This window comes from Eulemur rufifrons, chromosome 19, assembly GCF_041146395.1.
Source record: "Eulemur rufifrons isolate Redbay chromosome 19, OSU_ERuf_1, whole genome shotgun sequence".
Taxonomy (NCBI): Eukaryota; Metazoa; Chordata; class Mammalia; order Primates; family Lemuridae; genus Eulemur; species Eulemur rufifrons.
This window is the reverse complement of record NC_091001.1, coordinates 37,121,264-37,142,175: the sequence shown is the minus strand read 5'-3', so window position 1 is coordinate 37,142,175 and position 20,912 is coordinate 37,121,264. Positions and strand designations below refer to the sequence as shown.

At 40.9% G+C, this 20,912-nt stretch overlaps 1 non-coding gene across 1 annotated transcript; it reads left to right on the top strand.

The window, feature by feature from the left end:
• Positions 1-1,809: 1,809 nt before the first annotated feature.
• Positions 1,810-2,020, top strand: LOC138400328 (small nucleolar RNA U3). Its single transcript, XR_011236236.1, has one exon. It is a non-coding gene; the product is annotated as a small nucleolar RNA U3 (small nucleolar RNA).
• The last annotated feature ends 18,892 nt before the right edge of the window (positions 2,021-20,912 follow it).

The window sequence follows — 20,912 nt, the reverse complement described above, 5'->3', positions numbered from 1 at the left end:
TTGAGGTGTCAGAATCACAAGTTGTACCTGTGCGGGCTAGAGGACCCACCAAGGAAGAAGTACATTCTTAAAAGTGTGAATTAACTAAGGTGAATTCCTAGGCATCCTGAAATCCTTTTAGGACCCAGGGATGACGAATGAAGGGCTTGTGGAAAAGCAGCAGTCAGCCATCCATTAGGATAGCTGAGCGTTCCCTGGGCAGGCAGATCTATATGGATGGGTCTTCCGGTTACTTTCAGGGTAGTGAGTTTTGCTTCGGAAAATGTGATTGATGTGGCCGCGCCTCCATGCACACATCATTAGTCTGTGGCGGGTAAGCTCAGATGGTCAGAGCGCGGTGCTAATGAGGCGGAGGTTAGGGGTTCAGTGCCCATGTGGGCCACTTAGCTTTTGTCTCGTTCATGTCCCCAGACTATTTCCAACACAGGCCACCTGTCTTGAAAATGTCTATCTATAGTCAGAGGGAGGAGCCATGTGAAAGGGTTTGGCTAGATCACTACAAATCTATCTTGACTCTGGGAAATCAACGGCTCTGTGAGATCCCGGAGGTTGATGAGGGACCTCACCTTCCTTTAAAATGGACAGCAAGCATCATACTCAATAGGCACGTGGTCTCAATGGAGTGGATTTCATGAATACCTTGTTAAACTGTCACTTAATTTTACATCCCTGGAAATATACAATCAAATGAGATGATATTAGACAAAACAGTGGTGAAGTGCCATTCACTTTAGGCAAATTCAATGTAAATATTCATTTACATATAGAAGGATGAGCATTAGTATTCAAGTTGCAGAAAATTCATCTTACAAAAAAAGAACCACAAATGTTCTTGAATTATTTAATTGGCAGATCTTCGATTAAATGTTATCAAAATAATAGCTGAATTCAACAAAACTTTTTAGCCTCATATTTCTTTTATAGAGCAAAGTATACATTTGTATCCAAAACTGTTCTTCCTCGCTTACTCCAATTTTGGGTAAAAATACTATGATCTGGCACCAACCAAGGGTCAGGAAATGATCCATAGGTCCTCCTTGACCTACAGACTCTTCTCCTGGACTCACAGGAAGCCAAGTAGTTTTGCTTTAACTCCTTTGTGACTCCCATATCTGCCCCTCCCCCATTTTCATTAACACCTGGTTATTTCCTTACTGGACCACTAAAGCATACAGCTAATTTTTCATCCTTCCTTAACACTGAGGATAATTTCTGAGGATGAGCCTTGGAGTCTGACTGCCTGAATTAAAAACCCAAATCGACTATTTACTAGCTATGCAACTTGTAGCCTGTGCCTCAGTTTTTTGGGTTTTGTTTTTTTTTTCACCTATAGCTCGAGGACAAAAACAATAACTGGCTCACAGGATTTTTGTGATGATGTAAATTAGTTAATTTATGAAATATGTTCAGAAAATTGCCTGGGATATAATATGCATTTGCTAAATGTTAACTGCTCTAATTATTAATTAATGAATCACCATCATCATGTCTATAGTTCCAGCACAGACTCTGGAGGTATACTGTTCTAAAGCCTACTCTAAGACTTCCTAATCAAGTTACCCTGGGCAAGTTACCTGCCTTTTCACTGGGTCTTCTCATCAGCAAAAAAGGTTTACTTGCGTAGAGTTAATGATAGTGTCCACCACATTAGAGGGTTTGGTCAAGATTAAATTAGATATTGTAGTAAAGTACTGAGGACAACAGATGGCACATTTAAAATGCTTGATAAATGTATACAAGTGCATAAGACCTGTGTCATTAATAAAAACCAGCACCTCTGTCACTCCCTTGTTGAAAATCATGTAACATAAGACTATACTTTCAGGGATCTTTGCTATAGTTGGTTACTAGAGAAGTTTCTCTGACTGTGCACAGCTCTGGAAACCACAGGGAGGAGGTGCAGCCTTCTCTCCTGAGCAGGAAGCCAGCTCTTGGTGGTGTTTGGCTACATCTGCCATTTGCCATTGCTGATCGTTCTTCCTTTGGGAGAGTAAGAGGGAGAGGACCCAGTCTGGGTGGTTTCCGCTATAACTTTGAAAAAAAAAATTATGTCATAGTTCCTCATTAAATATAGCCATTGTTCTCAACTTTCTGGAAGCTAAGAAACCCTTTTAACATAAATGTCAAGTAGCTCTAAATACTCTAAGTACCTATGTGAGACTTTAGCAACGTGGCTGACTCAGCTAATGTAGAAAGGTCCCCCTTTTTGATATGAATGTATAATTATGTTGAAAAAGTTCTAATGCATAGGCAAATTCAAAACAACAGAAGGAATTCTCCAGGTCTAGAATCTCAGGGCTTATGCAAAGCTACAGCAGACCCTAGAACTGCTCATAGGAGTATCTTTCCCAGTATATATCCAAGGGTTTGGGGCTGAGACTTTAACACCCACAGGAACAGGTGAGGTAAACCTCTCACCTGACTAGGCAGAGAGCTGGAATGAGCCATTTTATTAATAATAAAGCCAAGGCTGCTCAGTCCATAAAAAAAGGAATTAACACCATTCACCAATCCAGGGAAACAGCAATGCAACTTTCCATCTACTGGCAGTTATAAGAGAAAAAAATCTGCTGCAAGAAATTAAAACCCCAAGTTTGCACCATGAGTGCGTGTGAGCACCAAATTTATATTATTATCCATGTGCTATGGGAGCCCCAAACTGAGAAACTAACATGAAAATTTCACCTGTAACTATGAAATCCCAAGAAATCTAAAGAAAAAAAGTAAAACTGTTTTATAAGGATAATTATAGAACCTGGGGAATATATGACTCCCCAATCCTAAAAAAAGAACCCACCAAGATATAAATCACAACCAAAAAACACAGAAATGTGCAAAAAATCAGGCATTTTTAACAACAAACTTTTAAAATCATCTACAAACTAAAACTGTAGCCATTTATATATTTTAAAATGTTGGATGGATTAAAGAGCACAGTAGACATAGCTGACAAAAGATTTAATAAACTGGAAAACAAATTTGAGAAAATCACTCAAAATGCAGCACAAATAAGTAAAAAGGTAAAATCCAAAAAGACTTAAACAACAGACATAATGCCCCATATTCATATAAGAATTCCACCAAATAAGAAGTTAAGAAAATATTTGAAAAAAAATAGTAATTTTCCAAAATTGAGGAAAACCATGAGTCCTCAGATTAGAGAGAGAAGCACTCTAATTCCCAAGCCAATAAAATTAAACTTACACCTGAACCCATCAGAATAAAATTAGAAAACATGAAAACAAAGAGAACATCTTAAAAGTAATTAGAAAGAAAAGACAGATTACCCACAAAGGCAACACAGTGGTGCTTGATTGTAGGCATCTCATCATCTATAATAGAGGCCAGATGAAAATAGAATAACTTAACAACCTACAGACAGTTACATTATTATTTTTAAGTGAGAGTAAAATAAAAATATTTTCAGATGGATTTAGAGAGTATAACATTCACAGACTTCTATTCAAGAAATACTAAAAGAATACATTTAAAAGAAAATGAATGCAGAAGAATAGAAAGTGAATTGCAAGAAGCATTAATGATTTAAAAAATTTGTAAATTACAAATAAATCTGAACTGGCTTATTAAGAAAAATAAATAAATAATACCTAAATTTGGAAAGTTTACAGAGATTCAAAATCCTAGTGAAGAATAGTATGGAAGAAGGGAAAGGGGACAGCAAGATCTAAAGGTTCTCTTCCTCCAGGAGAGAGTAGGAACCTTGATAAACTTAGATTGCACCATCTCAAAGAGGCTGGTTAATGTATAAGGGTCTTGCAAAACCAGGTTTTCTGGGACCTGAAGCTCATATAATTTGTGGCACTTGTATTATTTCCTCTTTAAGGAAAAAATACAAAACCATTTTAAACTTTTCAAATTTTACAAATACATGCGTACCACATTGCTAGGGCCTGGAAGAAGACCATGCACATAAGAGTCCAGGAAGTTTATCCTTCCTTAGCTTCACCGTAAATCTACCTGATTTGTAACTTTTAGAAAAATCAAAATAAAATGTTTAAATTACTTTCAATCCAAGAAGGATGAAATGGGATAAAAATTAAGAAATGCTATCACACTAATGGCATAAAAAAAGAAAACAATAAAGTCACTGAAAATTGAAAACATATCATAACATAGTATAAAATGTCCCAATAAACCAGTAATTACAATAAAAAATTAATGAGGTAAATGTTCAACTTAATGAGTTAGAAAAAATGAGAAAAGAATAAATCCAAAGAAATAGAAGGAAAAAATAAAAAGATAACAGGTATTAATGAACTAGAAAATACAGAAATAATAAAGAGGACCAAGAAAGCTGAGGTTAAGCATCACTTTCTAAGTAAATCCTTGACATTTAAGAGGAATTGGATAATCTTCACAAACAAGGCCTCTCACATTCTTGAGTTGCCAAAACATTAAGAAGATTTTGTTAAGCTTGAAATCCTTATAACTTATTCTTCTTTCCTCTAAGTGTGCAAATTTTCGAATGCCCTTTGACAAATAAAAATCATTTGTATTTGTTTCCAGGGGTTGATGATTTCAGACCTTACATGAGTCCAAAATCCTGAGGTTTAGGTTAGCTTTTCCTTTTTGGATGGGCCCCTGGATAGAAGCAGTTACATTTTAAACTATGCAGTAGAAACTGGAAGTCACAACTGTGTAGGGGGCATGTTTTTATTGCCTGCTTCCCAAGGCTGCGTTTCACAGGTACCCAGAATAGGGGTTTGGCACTTAAAGAATTAATTCTTGATTAGAAAGAACAAGCTTTGCAGGCTGGCTAGTTCACGCTTCTTTTATTTCTTCTTCATTTTCTTTTATTTTTCTCTTCATCACCTTCTGTCTTATCTTTAATCAGATGGATATATAGATATATGTAAATCACAGGATGTAGTTTGGTTCTAAATGGCCTCTAAAATGATCAGAGGTATGTCTTCAAATTGGTCCACATCTAAAGTGCCCCAAAAGGTCACCAGCATGCTCCACCCTGAACTCCAAAATAAGGCCACTCCTCAGAAAAGGAAAACATCTATCACTGCCTAGTCATTTCAATCAGAGGAGGGGAGACAGCTCCCAGTGGACCACAAGCCAGGAGCTATATGCAGCACATTCAGGAAATCTTCCGAAATGCAAACAAAAAAATATTGTTTATCATCTGAAAAAAAAAAAAGAAAAAAATGAGGTGAGGGAAAAAAATGAATCTTCTACTCTCAGCCTCAGAATGTCAGTTGGAGCTGGGAAGGAGTCTTTTATTACGCAGATAAATTCAAAGAAAGAAATCTCCTGTCAGGATAGGGACAGCCTCTGGACTGAGCAGGGCAACAAGTTCGACTCACCTTCATGGCCTCACTGCTCCACAGGTGAACATGGCCTGAAATAAAGGTATAAATTATCAGCACAGCACATGGGACTTAGCCTTCCAATGCCCCTCCATTAACCTTACACCCTCCTCGTGCCTGCAATCACTGTGTGGAAAAAAGGTCCCCGTGTGGCCTGGCAGAAGGTGACGCAAATGTTTCACTGACTTTTGAATTAAGAAAGAAAAAACAAAATCCTAACTGTGGCATATAAAAGACACAGCAATTTAGGATTTGGTTGTTTCCGATGGAAGGTGTATGATTTTTTCACTCCCCCTCTATTTTTCGCTTAAAAAAAATAATTGTTAAGTTTTTCAACATTGTGGCCTTAGGAGGTAATTTGCTAAATAGGACAAAATTAGCTGATTTTTGGACCATTTAAAAGAACATTTCTTTTGAAAGCATATAAAATGTATTAAAGCAATCTTCGGAGTCTTTACCCCTGCTTGAGATTTTAATTTACTCCGAGCTAATAAATTATCCCCCCTCTCAGAAGCTATTGAAAAATTTCAGTTAAATCCTTTTTAAATTTTAATGTGTTCAATTGAATCCCGGGCAATTTAGACATACACACTCACAGCTTGGGGTGGTCAGCTCACCCAGGCAAGACTGAAAAGGGGTCAGATTAAAGCGAACCCTCTGCCCCCTGGGATTACCAAGGTGATATTAACGAATGCGATTTCCCCCCCACATATACACGTCTGATGGTTGGATAATTACTTCTCCACAACAGCATTTAACAAATGCCCCTATTTGAAGGCCAAGACCATTTTCTCTACAGCTGGAGGAAGCTTGGGTGGAGGCGGGAGGAGGTGGAAGTGGCAAGGGGGTGGAGGAGGGGAGGGAGGGGAGGAGGGGAGGGAGGGAAGGAGGGGAGCAGGAAGCCGGGCGGCTCTAATCAGAGAGGGAAAGGCAGCGCAGCGGATCTGGGTCACTTTGGTCGTAGGGTTTGCTGAAGCACAAAGGCTCACTTCATCTCAGGCAGGGCTCTGCGTTACCTCTGCACACTTATCAGAAATATTTTTTCAGGCTATCAATTATTATATTTGAACATTGCATCCTGGCTCTGGGGAGCCCTTAGCAAGCTGTAGCAAAAATCAATCCAGTTTTACAACTTTTACCTTGGCAGAGCTCCAGCCCTTTATCTACGTTACCCGTAATTTAAAGATGCCATATCTCTTTCCGTGGCACAGATATATTCCCGAGTATGACATGTCCTTGATAAACAACAATAATTATTTAAAGTTTGCACTGGTTAGTCTGGGTAGGGTTAACTTTCATGGAAGTTACAGGCATCACGTGGTGGTTCCGTCTTGTCAATAATGATCATTATGACAGCGGTTAGCAATACTAATTGCTTTGTCTTCCTTTGCTTCTCATTTGCATGCCGTCTGTTAGATATATATGACTCTGGCCCTGAGTGCTAATTTTATTTGATCAGAGACGAGAACCCATTACATTTTTCAAAAAATCATCAATTGGAAATAAAGTCTGAGTCCCATTGGAGAAAAAAACTTGAAGGCTATGATAAGCTTGCAAAGCATCACCCTGAACTTGCCTCTTTCCTTGAAGTAGTAGGGAGGTGACACTGGGGACAGAGAGGATCCACCGCCTTGTTAGCTGGATGCACATATGTGTGGACTAAGGGACGGCACACCAATAGAGGTTATGTATCAAAAGCCAGGGTGGCATGATTTAAGAGGACATGCGCCATTGAAGGGAAAGTTTAATGCCTCTCCTAAGATGAGAAATTTGAGCTAAGGCTGCTGTTCTCACGAGTGGTCAAGCTGGTGTAGGTGGCAAACACAATCATCTCATTCTGGGCTTCAGAGTAGCTGTGAAGAAATAATAAAAGAGGAAGCCTTACTTTACAGCCACATTTTGAAAAGACTTTTTAATGTGAGTGTGTTTTAGATGCCACCAGAGTCTCAATCTCTTTAGTAAAGGCTCATGTACATAAACCGGTGATCAGATAGACTGGTTTGCAGATTCCTTATTTTGTACTTTTACTGGTTCCAAATGTGTTTTATACACTTTCAGTGAATCTCATTTCTGCAGTTTCCCTTAGAGCATATAGACAAAGGCTAATACAATCCTCTTCCTATCTTTGAGCAGGTCTCCACAGATTCTTTTGGTAGCTGTAGCTGCTGTGAAATCAAAGTAGAATAGTCGTTAAATGAAAGATGGATGTTCAGAACCTGCAATAAAAAAAAAAAACCCTAGCAAATTAGGAACTGAATGATTTTCCATCCTTCCTTCCTTCCTTCCTTCCTTCCATCCATCTCTCCATCCACCTATCATTCATTCTGGTTTTCAGTTATAATCTGTGGTGATACTGGCAGATAAAAAAATAAAGTAAGCTTATGTGTAGAATTTCCACTTTTCTTTTGGAGAGATTTAATTTTTTTTCTTTTTGTATATTTTTAAAATTTTTTATTTTTCAATAATTATAGATTCACAGGAAGTTGCAAACATAGAACAGAGATGTCCCGTGTACATTTCACCCAGTTTCCCCCAATGGTTACATATTACATAATTATACCACAGTATCAAAGTCAGGAAATTCCCTGTGGTACAACACATATGTGTGATTCTACACCATTCTTTCACAGAACCAATGTGATATTTGTGTGCCCACAATCAGGATACAGAGCTATCCCACTGCCACAACCCGTTTCCCCGTTGTAGTCATATTCACCCCTTTTCCCCACTATCCTTAAATCTTACCTGAGAGGAAGAAAAAAGAATGTTCCTACTTGCAGATAACATGATGATATATATAGGCTATCTCATGGAACATACAAAAACACTTCTAAAACTAATACATGAGTTCATCAAGGTTATCTGCTGCATGCTTATCTTGTATCTTCTATTGATCTTTTCAAAGAACCAACTTTGTTTCAGTTTTATGGGTTTTTTGTTTTCAATTTTATATATTTATGCTCTTGTCTTTATTAGTTACATTCTTATGCTTGCTTTGAGTTTAGCCCTCTCTCTTTTTTTTCCTAGATTATTAAGGTGGGTGTTTAGTGCATTAACTTGAGACATTTTCTCTTTTCTAATTTATTTTCATACTATAAATTTTCCTCTTAGTACTGCTTTATCTGTGTCCCACAAATTTTGATGTATTTTAGTTTTCTTTCAGTTCACAATGGATTGGTTTTGTTTCTCTCGTGACTTCCTCTTTCATTTGTGGATTATTTGAAGTGCATTATTTAGTTCCCAGGGGTTCAGAGATTTTTCTATAATTGATTTCTAGTTTGATTATTTTTTTTTCAGATGGAGAACACATTTCTTATGATTTCAGTTCTTTTAAATTTTTGATGTTTGTTTTATGGTCCAGTATGTGATCTGCCTTGCATATCATATGCCTACATATCATAAGCACTTAGAAACTATACATACTTTGCTGTTCTTGTGTGGAGTGTTCTGGAAGTATTGATGGGACCCTGTAGGTTGATGGTTTTATTAAATTCTCCTATAACCTTTGTAATTTTTTTTGTCTAATTCTACCAGTTGTTCCCTAGCTATAATTCTGCATGTGTATTTCTATCAGTTTTTGCTTCATATATTTTGCAGCTCAGTTTTTTGGTAAATACACATTTAGTACTGCTATGGCTTCTTGGTAGATTAATATTTAATAATTTTAATCATTATGTAATGTCCTTTTCTCACTCCGATAAATTTCCTTACTCTAAAATCTACTTTCTCTGATTATTGGTATAACCATTTCTACTTTCCTTTGATTAAAGCTTGCGTGGTATATCTCCTCCATCTTTTCAATGCAAACTCCATATATCATTACATGTGATGTATTTCCTATAGAAAGTACATAGTTGGACTATGTTTTTATTCAGTATGCCACCCTCTGTCTTTTAATTTGTATATTTAGATTATTTACATTTAATGTATTTGTTGATATAGCTGAAGTCTGCTGTTTTATGTCCCATTTTCTATTTGTTCTCTATATTTTGTTTCTCTGCTTTTTCCTCCCTTACTTGAATACTTGAATATTTTTTAGAATTCAATTTTGATATATCTATAATGTTTTTGAGTATATATCTTGTATTTTTTAGTGGTTGTTTTAGATATTACTACATTTGTAATTTATCAAAGTCTTATAGTGTCAACTATTTCTTCTCTTCTGGGACTTCACTGGCACAGATGTCAGATCTTTTATTATGGTTGTATATGTCCCTGAGGCTCTCCCTCCATCCTCCACTCACATCCCATACAGTCTATTTTCTCTCTGTTTTTCAGCTTGAGTAACACCTATTTATCTGTCTTCAAGGTCAATTGTTTCTTTCCTCTGTCTTCTTCATCTACTGAGTCTATACAATGAGTTTTCCATTTCAGTTATATTATTTTTCAGTTCTAAAATACCTATTTGGCTCTTCTTTATATCTGCTATTCCATTTGCTCAGACCTTCTAATTTTCATTTGTTTCAAGCATGTTTGTAATTCCTCACTGAAGAATTTTAATATGGCTGCTTTCCAACCTTTGTGCAATAATTTCAGCATTTGTGTCATCTCTGCATTAGTGAACATTGATTTTCTTTTCTCTTTCAATTTTTAATTTTTCTGATACTTATTACAAGTAGTCATAGATTAAAACCTGGAAGCTTTGGCTATTATAAGACTTTTTATCTTATTTAAATGTTGTGTTTTAGCAGGCCTCTCTAGGGAGCACCACCTCATTACTATCAGGTGGAAATGAAAGTCTAGGTTCACTACCTGCCTCTAACACCTGAGGGGACGAGGCTCCTTTTTACTGCTTGGGATGGGTTTAACTCCTGGGAGTTATCTACCCACTAGACCTCTTTTACACCATCCTGGCTGGGAATGATAAATATTCTTGTTTACTGCTTGCCACATGTTCTCTACTGACACCAAAGGGGGTGGAGGGGTAGCCCTGCTGCTGCTTAGCAGCGGTCACAGTCTTGGTGCTCGACCAGGTCTACTCTGACAGTACCCCAGAGAGAGGCAGAAGCGGGAAGAGGTGTCCCCTTGCTACTGGGTGGGAATGCTGAAAGGTAAGGCTCCCCAACTAGTTTCCACTGACAGCATGTGGGGTGGGAGTGGGTCATGACCTCCTGGGGTGGGAAGGTGGGGATCACAGTACCACAAGTGAAATTCCCAACTCTCCTTGGCCTTGTCTGATGCAACCAGAGCTGGGTGGGGAGTGGGGCATCTTGCCGTGATTATGAAGATGGAAGTCAGACCCCCACTCAGACTTTGCTGACAGGAGGAGTGGGTGGGGCCACAGTTTCCCTGATGTGTTTGTCTGGAGTAGAACATTTACAGTCTAAAAGTTTTGTTTGTTTGGGCTAGGTTGGGCTGCCCCTTTTCTGGTCCTTTGGCTTTTCTTGGGGCTTTTTAGTCTGTACCATTGGTGTGTCCAGGTTACTGGCTTCTTTAGTATCCAGTCTAGGCTATATGAGGCAAAAAGAAAACCAGAAAACTCACAGACCTGAGTTGGTCTGACTTCTCCTTACCTTATGGGGTGCCGGTGTTTGTTTCATATATCCCAGCCATGGTTTTTAGTTACTCCTCGCAGGAGGACTAGGGAAAAGTATATGTACTCCATCTTCCCAGAAGCAGAAGTCTTTTTGTATGTCTTCTTCAAGTACTATTTCATATAAAAAACAACTTTTTTTCATGTCAGTTCTGCAGCTAGATTCATTAATGGACAAATGAGTTATTTTTTCAGGTATTAAACTTTACCACATAAGTAGCATTTGTGTTCATTAAAATTTGAAAGCAAATGTAAACAACAACGTTGACGATGACTGCCTCATTTTAATTTTTATGTGGAAGCTGCTGCATCACAAATACTGCTTTGCTATTATCCCTGTCTACTCTGGCTTTTAATAAATGTAAAAATCTGGCAAATATTACTACATCTATTCCTTATTTAGTTTTGAACTTAAGGATTAAAAAATGTATTTTCTCATTAAAATTTGAAAAATGTCTATTTTGTGAACAGAATTACCACATTCTACTTACCTGTCTCTCTCCCACTACCAAAATATTCTTCCAAGCTTGCTCTATCTTCACCATTTTTATAAATGCAAATAAATATGAAATTATTCACATACCTGGTAGCTGTGAAAAAGCAATGAAATAAGGAGTTGTTTCTCATCTGCTTGTGGATTCCTTTTTAATTATATGGAAAGGAAAAGAAGGTAAAAGGAAGAGATTTTAAAAAGTGAGGGGGTAAGTATGAAGAACAGATGGGAAGAGAAGAAAAAGAGAAGAAAGGAAAGCTCAAGATTGGCTGTGAGGCCGTATTAAAGCATTTTGTGATATCGGGACCTAGATTTCGTATATTAAGAATCTTTCCAATCTAAAGTTCCAGATGATGAATTCTTTCCTCCAATGACTCCTGATTAAACCCAGAGCAAGGTATGACTCAACTTAGGTGCTCTTACTTGGGAACCAGTGTACTGATTGTTCACACTGATGACTTTCTCAGGGACAAAGGGACCGTGTCGTCACTGGGCACCTGGCACACTGTCTGGTGCACGTACATGATAGGAAAATGAGATCTACTGGAGCAAATTCCACTCACAATGGGACCTTGGGATGAGCACTTTCTGAAGGGTGTAACCCTTTGGAGATTTGAGGAAAAAATACATATTTACACATACACATGCACACACACACACACACACACACACAGAGTATTGAAAACATACACATTCAAATGTAGATATTCTAATCGGCAAGTTTGGGTATAATGTTTCAAACCTCCCTCAGAGAAGCGGGTCAGAGAACGGCGATGGTAATTTCTGAGAACTGTAGGAGTGGCAAGTACATTTCCATTCATGTGAGAACTGCAACGGTTGGATAGAGGCCACTGGATACGCTGCTTTAGGGATTCTGAGGCAAGAGCAGGAAGGAGTGGACTACAACCTGAATCTTTGTGTCCCCCCAAATTAATATGTGGAAATCCTGACCCCCAAAGTTTTGGTTAAGAGGTGGGAACTTTTGGAGATGATTAGGTCATGGGGGCAGAGCCCTCATGAATGGGATCAGTGCCCTTGCAAAAGAGGCCCAGACAGCTGCCTCACCCCTTCTACTATGTGAGGGACACAGCTAGAAGCTGCCATCTGTGAACCAGGAAGCAGACCGCCCTCCAGACACCAAATCATCTGGCACCTTGGTCTTGGACTTTCAGCCTCCAGAACGCTGAGAAATAAATTTCCATTGATTTATAAGCCATCCAGTTTAAGGTATGTTATAGCAGCCCAAACAGACTGTCAGAGTGCCATGAAAGGGGCAGGTGGAAGAGTGGCTGCTGTAGCATGTCATAAATGTGAAGTCTTTAAAATAAGGAGAGCGGTAACTTACAGAGTATCATAATGAGGCCCCGCACACACACCCTCCCGTTGCTCTGATGCTGTTGGTGGAGGCGGTGTGGCTCAGGGGTCCACACTCACAGCTCTCAAATCTGGACCCCGCCATTAACAGGGAATGTGACCGTGAGCCAGACTTACCCTCTCTGTGTCTCAGTTTCCTCAAGCGTAATGTGGAATGGTGATAATGATAATTTTCCCCCAAAATTGTGAGAATTGAATGATTTCAGTTTAAAAGCACTGACATATAATGAGGTCTGTGTAAATACATGTTTTAAAAATCTCAAAAAAAAAAATCTCTGTTATAACTCTGAGTTCTTTTGGCTAAAGAAAGCATACTGCGATTGAAATTAGAATTTTTCAGAAAGGAGAGAGAAAGGTGAGCAAGGCAGGGCCACAAAGCTTTCTCCTCCAGGACAGGTGCCTCACCCAGTCACAGCCCACCTCCCGGCCACCCTAGGATCGTGTTCTTGTCAAGGAACAAACTGGATGGGTTGAGGATCAGACAGCCAAGCCCGAGATGCAGATGGTGACTCGGCATCACAGTCTGAGGAGGGGGCCTACGGGGGTGGAGGAGAGGCGGCAGTGGCGTGTGTCTTTTGCTACTCTCTCTAGAACTGGGAAAAATCAAGTAAGAAAAGTGAAGAGAGGAGGGGAGAGGAAGACATAATGCAAAGAGGGAGGGAGGTAGCAGGGAAGAAAGGAGGAAAGGCAAGAGAGAAAGTGATAGGGAAGGAGAGTGTACTACCCTCTGTATGCACCCTCAGTCCCTGCATTTTGTTTTATCTTTTAACATATGTCATCTCCCTTAATCCTTGCACCAGCCATATGGTTCAAAGTGCTGTCCCCATTTTACACACGAGAGAGAGGAAGAGGCACCGTGAGGAAGGGGAGAATGATGGCTGTGCACGAAGCTGCCTGTGCCCACCTTCCACCTGCAGGACGTGAGGTGCAGATGGGAAGAGCTGGAGCCCGGGTCGGAAGCTCCAGCTTCTAGTCGGCTGTGTGACGAGCCTGGGGTGCTGGGCAAGTCACAGGATGACCCTCAGCTTCTCTGTTCCTTGGCCTATAAACAGTGGGGGTGGGGAGGGCCCGGGGGTTGGACCATCAGAGGGACAGGCTACTGCAATGTGTTCTAATAAACGGGAGCTGACTGCTGCGTGGCCACCGTCGCCTGCCCCTATCACTTTCCTCCCTGAAGACAATTACCTGTGTAGCTGAATCCTTCCAGGCCCCACAGTTTAGCAGACTGACTCCAAGTCACAGCTTTTTCCCCCAATATTTGTTCCAAAAATCCATTTGCAGCTTTCAGTTCTTAAAGTACTCACTTTATTCCAAATGGAGCACCTGAAATAATTTAACCCCAAAGTCATTGCAAAGACTTAACTCCCGGTGCTAATCCAGCAAACATTCAGCTCTTTGCAAGGGGCATATAAACAGGCCCAACTCTTCTAACAGACACCCAAGAAATGGGGTTAGATAAAATTAAGGGTTTCAAAAAAGATGGACATTTGATGTCCAGTTATAGATCTGGCTCAGAGCTACGGCCTTAGGGTGTTGAGGACAGGGCGAAGGTCGCTGTGGATATTGAGGAAACTCCTGAGGCGGCAGTAACACTGCATCCAATCAAGTGCATTGCATCCGTGGTGTTCATAGGTGAACATAGCTCTTCACATGGATGTTGTAGAATCTTCCTGTGAGGTGACTGTGCAAACAGACAAAAATGGAGTCAATTCTCAAAACACACCTGCCCATCTTCTTCCCCCTTCCTCTTCTTTCCCTTCGAGAAATGGGATAACTTTGTTCACCTATGAGGGACAGTGGTGGGCCAGAGTCCACGCGCCATCTGCGAGGGGCTGTGCTCCCAATCCCACGCCACCGTCACATGCCCTGCGCCCACCTCACAGACCACAGCCACTCCCCTGCAGGACTATCGCGGCGTGGGCTGGGACCCCAGCAGACGGGTGGCTACAGGAAGCAGATGCCTGGAACCTGTCTGCCACGCCTGATATGTTCAGAGGGTGGCTTCACGGCTGTACTTTGACTAGTCCGGAGCAGGGAGCTGCAAAGGACAGCACTTAATGCTTCAAAGTCCTAAAGGCCTGGCTCTTAAATATGGGAGTCTGGGTAAAAGGGTGGGAGAAAAACAAACACCGAAGCCCAGGATCGGGGATGCTTGGACAGCCGGGTGTGTGGGCCAAGGCAGAGGAGGGAGGGGCTGAGGGAGCCCACAGGTGACCTCATCAGGCAGGGAGGGACTCGGTCATATTCGCCGTCACCCTAAGAAACTAAGTGCTTTAAGAAAAAGAGAAAAGAAAAGATAAATGCTGGTCACGTTTGTTACAGAGGTGGTGGTGAGTGCAGCGCTGATGGAGGAAGCCCCCAAACCTGAGTCGCCCGTGTGGCCAAGGTGCTCTTGGGACTATTCCAGACTCTTGACAAGGTTCTTGGACTCTCAGCACCATGTGCCCGCTACACTCCATCTCTCTCTCTCTCTCTCTCTCCTTCTCTCTCTCTCAGACAAGCTCCCTTCTCTCCACATTGGGCTTTGTCCTCCCAAGACACACACACACAGCATGGGGACTCTGTGAATCCTGACACAGGCAATCTGAGTCCCTTAAAGAGAAAGCAACACAGTGACCTGATTTCAGGGGGAAAAAATAGCCTTTGAAAAAAAAATGTTTAAACAATAACCATGCTGGATTTGTGTTGCAATCAAAAGGTGAGGAATCTTTTTTAAAACCCTTAAAAAGAAACCCTTAGCATACATAGACTAACATCAAGTATATGCATGAAAGCAAATGTGTAAATCCAGATGTTTGTCACTGGTATCGAACACCTGTATGTTTGGCCATTCAAACAATTCACCAAATTGTTTCATTTAAATCCAAATAGTTGGTATCAAAAATAAAGCATAAGGCAAACTACAGGAAAATTATATATTTGAATTCTAAATTAATTTTTTCTCATTAATTATTTTGTAGAAACTTTGGCAGAGCAAGGAAGTATTAAATGTTCCAAAAATTTTAATTATCTTCATTTTTCTGAAAAACAAAGTTCTAAGGGTAAAAATTCAAACTTTTCCTTACTCAAGAAGATAGATATATATTAAATTTCTATCTGAAAGTTAAAATATTGACCTCAAATTCAAAAGGTCTATCCTTTGTGTCCCAAACAAAATTTCCAGCCAAGAGACGAGTACAATCGATACCACCCCTTCCCGTGTTTTGAAATCACGTGAGATGTTAACAGTAAAAATGACTGATTTGGCATTGCAAAATGTATATTGAGAGTCAAATAAATGTAAAGTAGAAATTTATCATGATCAAATAAAATTTTGTTTAATCTCTTTGCTACCTTATACCTTCAAAGTCAACCTATTAAACAATACATTATTGGTATCAAAAAATACTTTAAAAGGATTCCTACTATGATAAATACAATTCAAACCTTCTGGAACTCAGGAATGTGGGGGCATATGTTAATGACAAGGGTATCATCCTTAAGTGAATTTCTAAACTTTTGTTATCACAATGTCACTATCAAATGTTGAAGAAACTCAAAATCATTGTATGCTTTTAAATTTATAGTCTAAGAGAAAAAATTACTTAAGGGTGTAGATTCAACTAAATGGAAACAAAAGCAAAGTCTGATGATTTGATGATATTGTTCATCAAAAAAAAAAATATAATCAAGAAGTATGCATTCAAACAGGTAAACCCACGCTATCTTATTTCTCATCTCCAGAGCTGTGATTTTTATATACCATTCTGCCCTGGGGGCACAGTGAGTGCCATAACTTTTCTTCAAGATCAAGGTATATTCTCGTCTGGTTTTATTTCAATATTTGACCAGAGGAGGTCTATTTGCTTTACGGAGAAAAACTCATGGTAAACATTTCCTAGTACACACAGACCTTTATTTTTGAAAAGTTTTCTGCCACCTGTTCCCCACAACTAGACCCCCCCCAACAGCAGTCCTGAAGGCTGAGAGACCCCCGAGTGGATGGAGGTAAGAACAGAGGGAATGGGGTGGCCGGTGCCAATCACCATGCACCTGCTAATGAGGCTGACATGTTTGGACGAAGCAACCCAGTATGCATTTGTCACCAGAGTGAGACATCAGCAGTGTGAATATTGAGAGGGACAGATGTGCCCCAGCAGGACTGCCACCTCAGACAGCCCGCTGTGCTACGAACACAGGGAGACTGCCAGCCCAGGGGATGCCCCCTCGCCTCCGAGGAGCCTGTGGCACTGCCATACATGGCAGAAGAATAGAACATATGTCCTTCCTCAGGGCCCTGGGGTCCTGCCTAATGGATGGGGGACAAATTAGCTGGTGCCCCATTGTGTGCTAAATTCACGGTCCCTGGGGATTGTGTGTCATCTTTTAAGTATGAGGCCCCACCATCTTTTCTAACTCTCCACCCTCCTACCCTTCCTGCGTTCTTGAGAAATAAAAAGATTTTATGAGACTTGACTCTCTTCTGAGTTTTTTAGTTTCTTCCAAATCTCCAAAAAAAAAAAAAAAACAGCCTAATAATTAAGTACACTGTAGAGTAGCTGGTGCTATTCCCTGGTAGATGAAATCACTTTGGAACTATATCTGATTGTCTCAGCAACAGCCAACTTCGAAAGCTCACAGCACACTGACCCAGGATCCCATCCTTGCACCTTCAATTTCTGTTCCTAGCATCGCGTCCCCTGCCCTCCAGCGGCCACACTTGCTACTCTTCCACATTCAAACCATTCCCAAATCCCATAGATTTGACCTGAAAACCTTCTCCTGCGCTTTGCCCTCCCATCTTATCTCAGCCAGGCATCGAAGTCCCCCAGGACCAGACCTCGGCCCACTCTGCCAGCTTCATTGCCTGCTCCTGTGCTTAAAGCCAATTCTGCTGACAAACCAGCCTGTTTTGTTTCAAAATACTAGCTTTCTGGCTCCTCCATTTTTCTCTATGTGTCCTCTGCCTGGAATGCCTTCACCCAGGTCCCTCTCTCAAATCCCACCCATTGGTCAGGGTTTTCCCATGGGCCACCTGGCCAGACTTTTTCTGTGAGGACACAGCCCTGTTAAGCCTGGTTACTTAGGGATGTCTCACTCGTTGAGCACTTGCCAGATCCTACCCTGTGTTCCCGCTATCTGGATCTTTTCCTCTTATTTGACTATCACTCCCTGAAGGCAAGAATCGCCCCGCTCACAGATGTGTCCCCTGTGTGCCCTGTTAGTGCTCTGCAAAGAGGAGGTGCTGGGGTGATGTATTATATGAGCAGTTCCTTGGCCAGTGTTAGACACAGGCCCCACGTGTTGTCACTATTCCACAGAGAGAGGGAACACATCCCACTGATGAGACAGCTGGATCAGAACCCCACCTCTACTATGTGAAGCTGGTGCTTCCCGGGCATGTGTGTTTTCTGCTCTGTGTTTCTCTGTAATCCCCTATAAAATAGGGGTCACAGTAGTACCTACCTTTAGGCCAGAGATGGTACTTAAGGCCCCACTCTCGGCAGACTATTGCTCTCCTCCCAGGCATTATGCTGACAGTACTCAGGAAATTTGACAATACTCAGGGAGTTGAAATTTGTGATTATTAGTAGAGATTGCAAAAACTAGAAAAGGGAAGCAATAAAACATGAATTTTGACAACTTTTTGATGCCCAGATCAGACTATCTGTCATGATATCTGTTTAATCAAAAAGAATAAATCATGCGCTCAAATCTGCAGTGGAGTTTTCCCCAGAAAAAGAGCATTTAAAGATCCCACCTCTTAGCACTGTTGCATTAGGAGTTAAGTTTTCAACATATGAACTTTGGGGGACACATTCAAATTATATCATTTCTCCCCTGGCCCCCCAAATTCATGTTCTTCTCACATGAAGAAAACATTCATGTCATCCCAATAGTCCCCAAAGTCTTAACTCCTTGCAACATCAACTCAAAAGTCCAAAGTCCCATCTAAATCAGATATGGTGAGACCCAAGGCATGATTCATCCTGGGGCAAACTCCTCTACAGCTGTGAGCCTGTGAAATGAACAGACTATGTGTTGCCAAAATACAATGGTGGGACAGGCATAGAATAGACATTCTCATTCCAAAAGAGAGACATATGCAAGAAGAAAGGGATAACTGGCCCCATGTAAGTTTAAAACTCAACAGGGAAAACAACATTACATTTCAAATCTGGAGAATAATCAATCTCCTTTGACTCCAAGTCCCACATTCTGGGCATAGTGGGGCAGGGGTTGATCTCCTAAGGGCTCAGTCCACTCAGTAGTTCTCATGGGTTGGAGTCTTGTGTCTGCAGCTATCCTAGGCTGATGCTGCAAGCTGGTAGCTCTACAGTTCTGCTTCCCTTTTAATTATAAATTCCATCTTTAAGTCATTTCTCTCTTCTCACATCTTATTGTATGTGATTAAAAGTAGCCATGCAGCTCCTTCAATATTCTGCTTAGAAATTTCCTCCTCCAGATATCCTAATTCGTTGCTCTAAAATTTCTCCTTCCATAAGGCCCTAGGACATGGATACAATTCCACCAAATTCTTTACCACTTTATAACAAGGGTTATTTTTAATTCTAGTTTCTAATAATTTGTTTGTCAGTTCCATCTGAGACCTCATCAGAATGGCCTTGATTGCCCATATTTCTACCAACATTCTGATAATGGCCACATAAGTTTTAAACTTTCCCTACATTTCTTACTGTCTTCCGAGCCCTCAGCAGAATTGCCCACACCACTTCATTCACAGCTTTCTAGACTTTTTCTAACCTGCTCCTCCAAATTCTTCCAGACCCTATGAAGCACCCAATTCCAAAGTCATTTCCACATTTTTAAGCACTTGTTACAGCAACAGCCCCCCTTCTCGGTACCAACTTTTTGTCTTAGTCTGTTTTATGTTGCTATAACAGAATACCTGAGACTGGGTAATTTATAAAAAGCAGAAATTTATTTCTTACAGTTCTGGAGGCTGGGAAGTCCAAGATCAAGGTGGGTAGCGGGGAGGTCTTCTTGCTGCATCATAAAGGGCAAGCAAGCACACAGGCAAGAGAGAGGAAGGGCGCTGAGCCCATCCTTTTATTAGGAATCCACTCCCTTGATCGTGGCATTAATCCATTCATGAGGACAGAGCCCTCATGACCCAATCACCTCTTAAGAGGTCCCACCTCTCAACACCGTTGCATTGGTGACTAAGTTTCCAACACACAGACTTTGGGGGACATGTTTAAACCATAGCAGAAGTCATCTACAAATTGGGAAGCAAGCCCTCAATAGAGACCAAGTCTGCCCTCACCTTGTTCCTGGACTTCCAACCTCCAGAACTATGAGAAATAAATGTTTGTTGCTTAAACCCCAGTCTGTGATCTACTCATTCTAGCAGCCCAAGATTGACTAAGACAGAAATGGGTTCTATTCTCTGAACTAGTATTTGTGAAGCTAGGGGGTCTTCACTCCCCTTCTTAGCCTCCTGCCACTTATGGTCACTGCAGAAAGGATACGACAGAAAGCAAGGTGGCCCCAAAGCTGCCATGCTTCTGTGACTCCTGGGCCTACAGTCCAGGGGCCCTGGAACCTGCTGCCTCACAGCTTGGGGACACCTGCAAAGAAGCCCCCACCACCTGCCTCAAATGGGCTCGGCACAGGGAAGTAGTCTGGACATGCTGTGTAGTGTTATCAACACAGTTGAGAACATCTAGAAAATCCCGGAAAACTTCTGTTTTACTCACCTTCCCAGCAACAAGTAGAGAAAACGTCTACAGTGAGTCCCACTCCCAGGTCTCGTAACTCTAGTCAGACACCATGGGGTGGGGGGAAGATCTTTCTCAGAGAAATCCAAAAGAAAGTTCCCCTCTAGATAGGTTTTACTGAACAAATATATTTGATGTGAAAAAAATAGTTCTCTCCACGGGAATTTTCTGAGGAGAATAGAGCATTTCACAGTTGTTTGTGGTTTGAACCCCTGACTCCAGCCCTGAGATCTGCTCTGGGGCCGTGGGCACATTCTTAGATTTGATTAACCCCTTTGGTGTGTGAAAGAAAAAGTTGAAACCTGCCCTATAAAAATTAAAAGGGGAGCAGCAGGGAGAAAGCTGGGAGGTCTGCGTGAGCCCCTAACGCTGCTTCTTCCACTGGAGCACATTTTGCTACAAGTCTGGATGGTTACAAAGGAAAGAACAACATTTTTAGAAGCAAAGAAAAATAG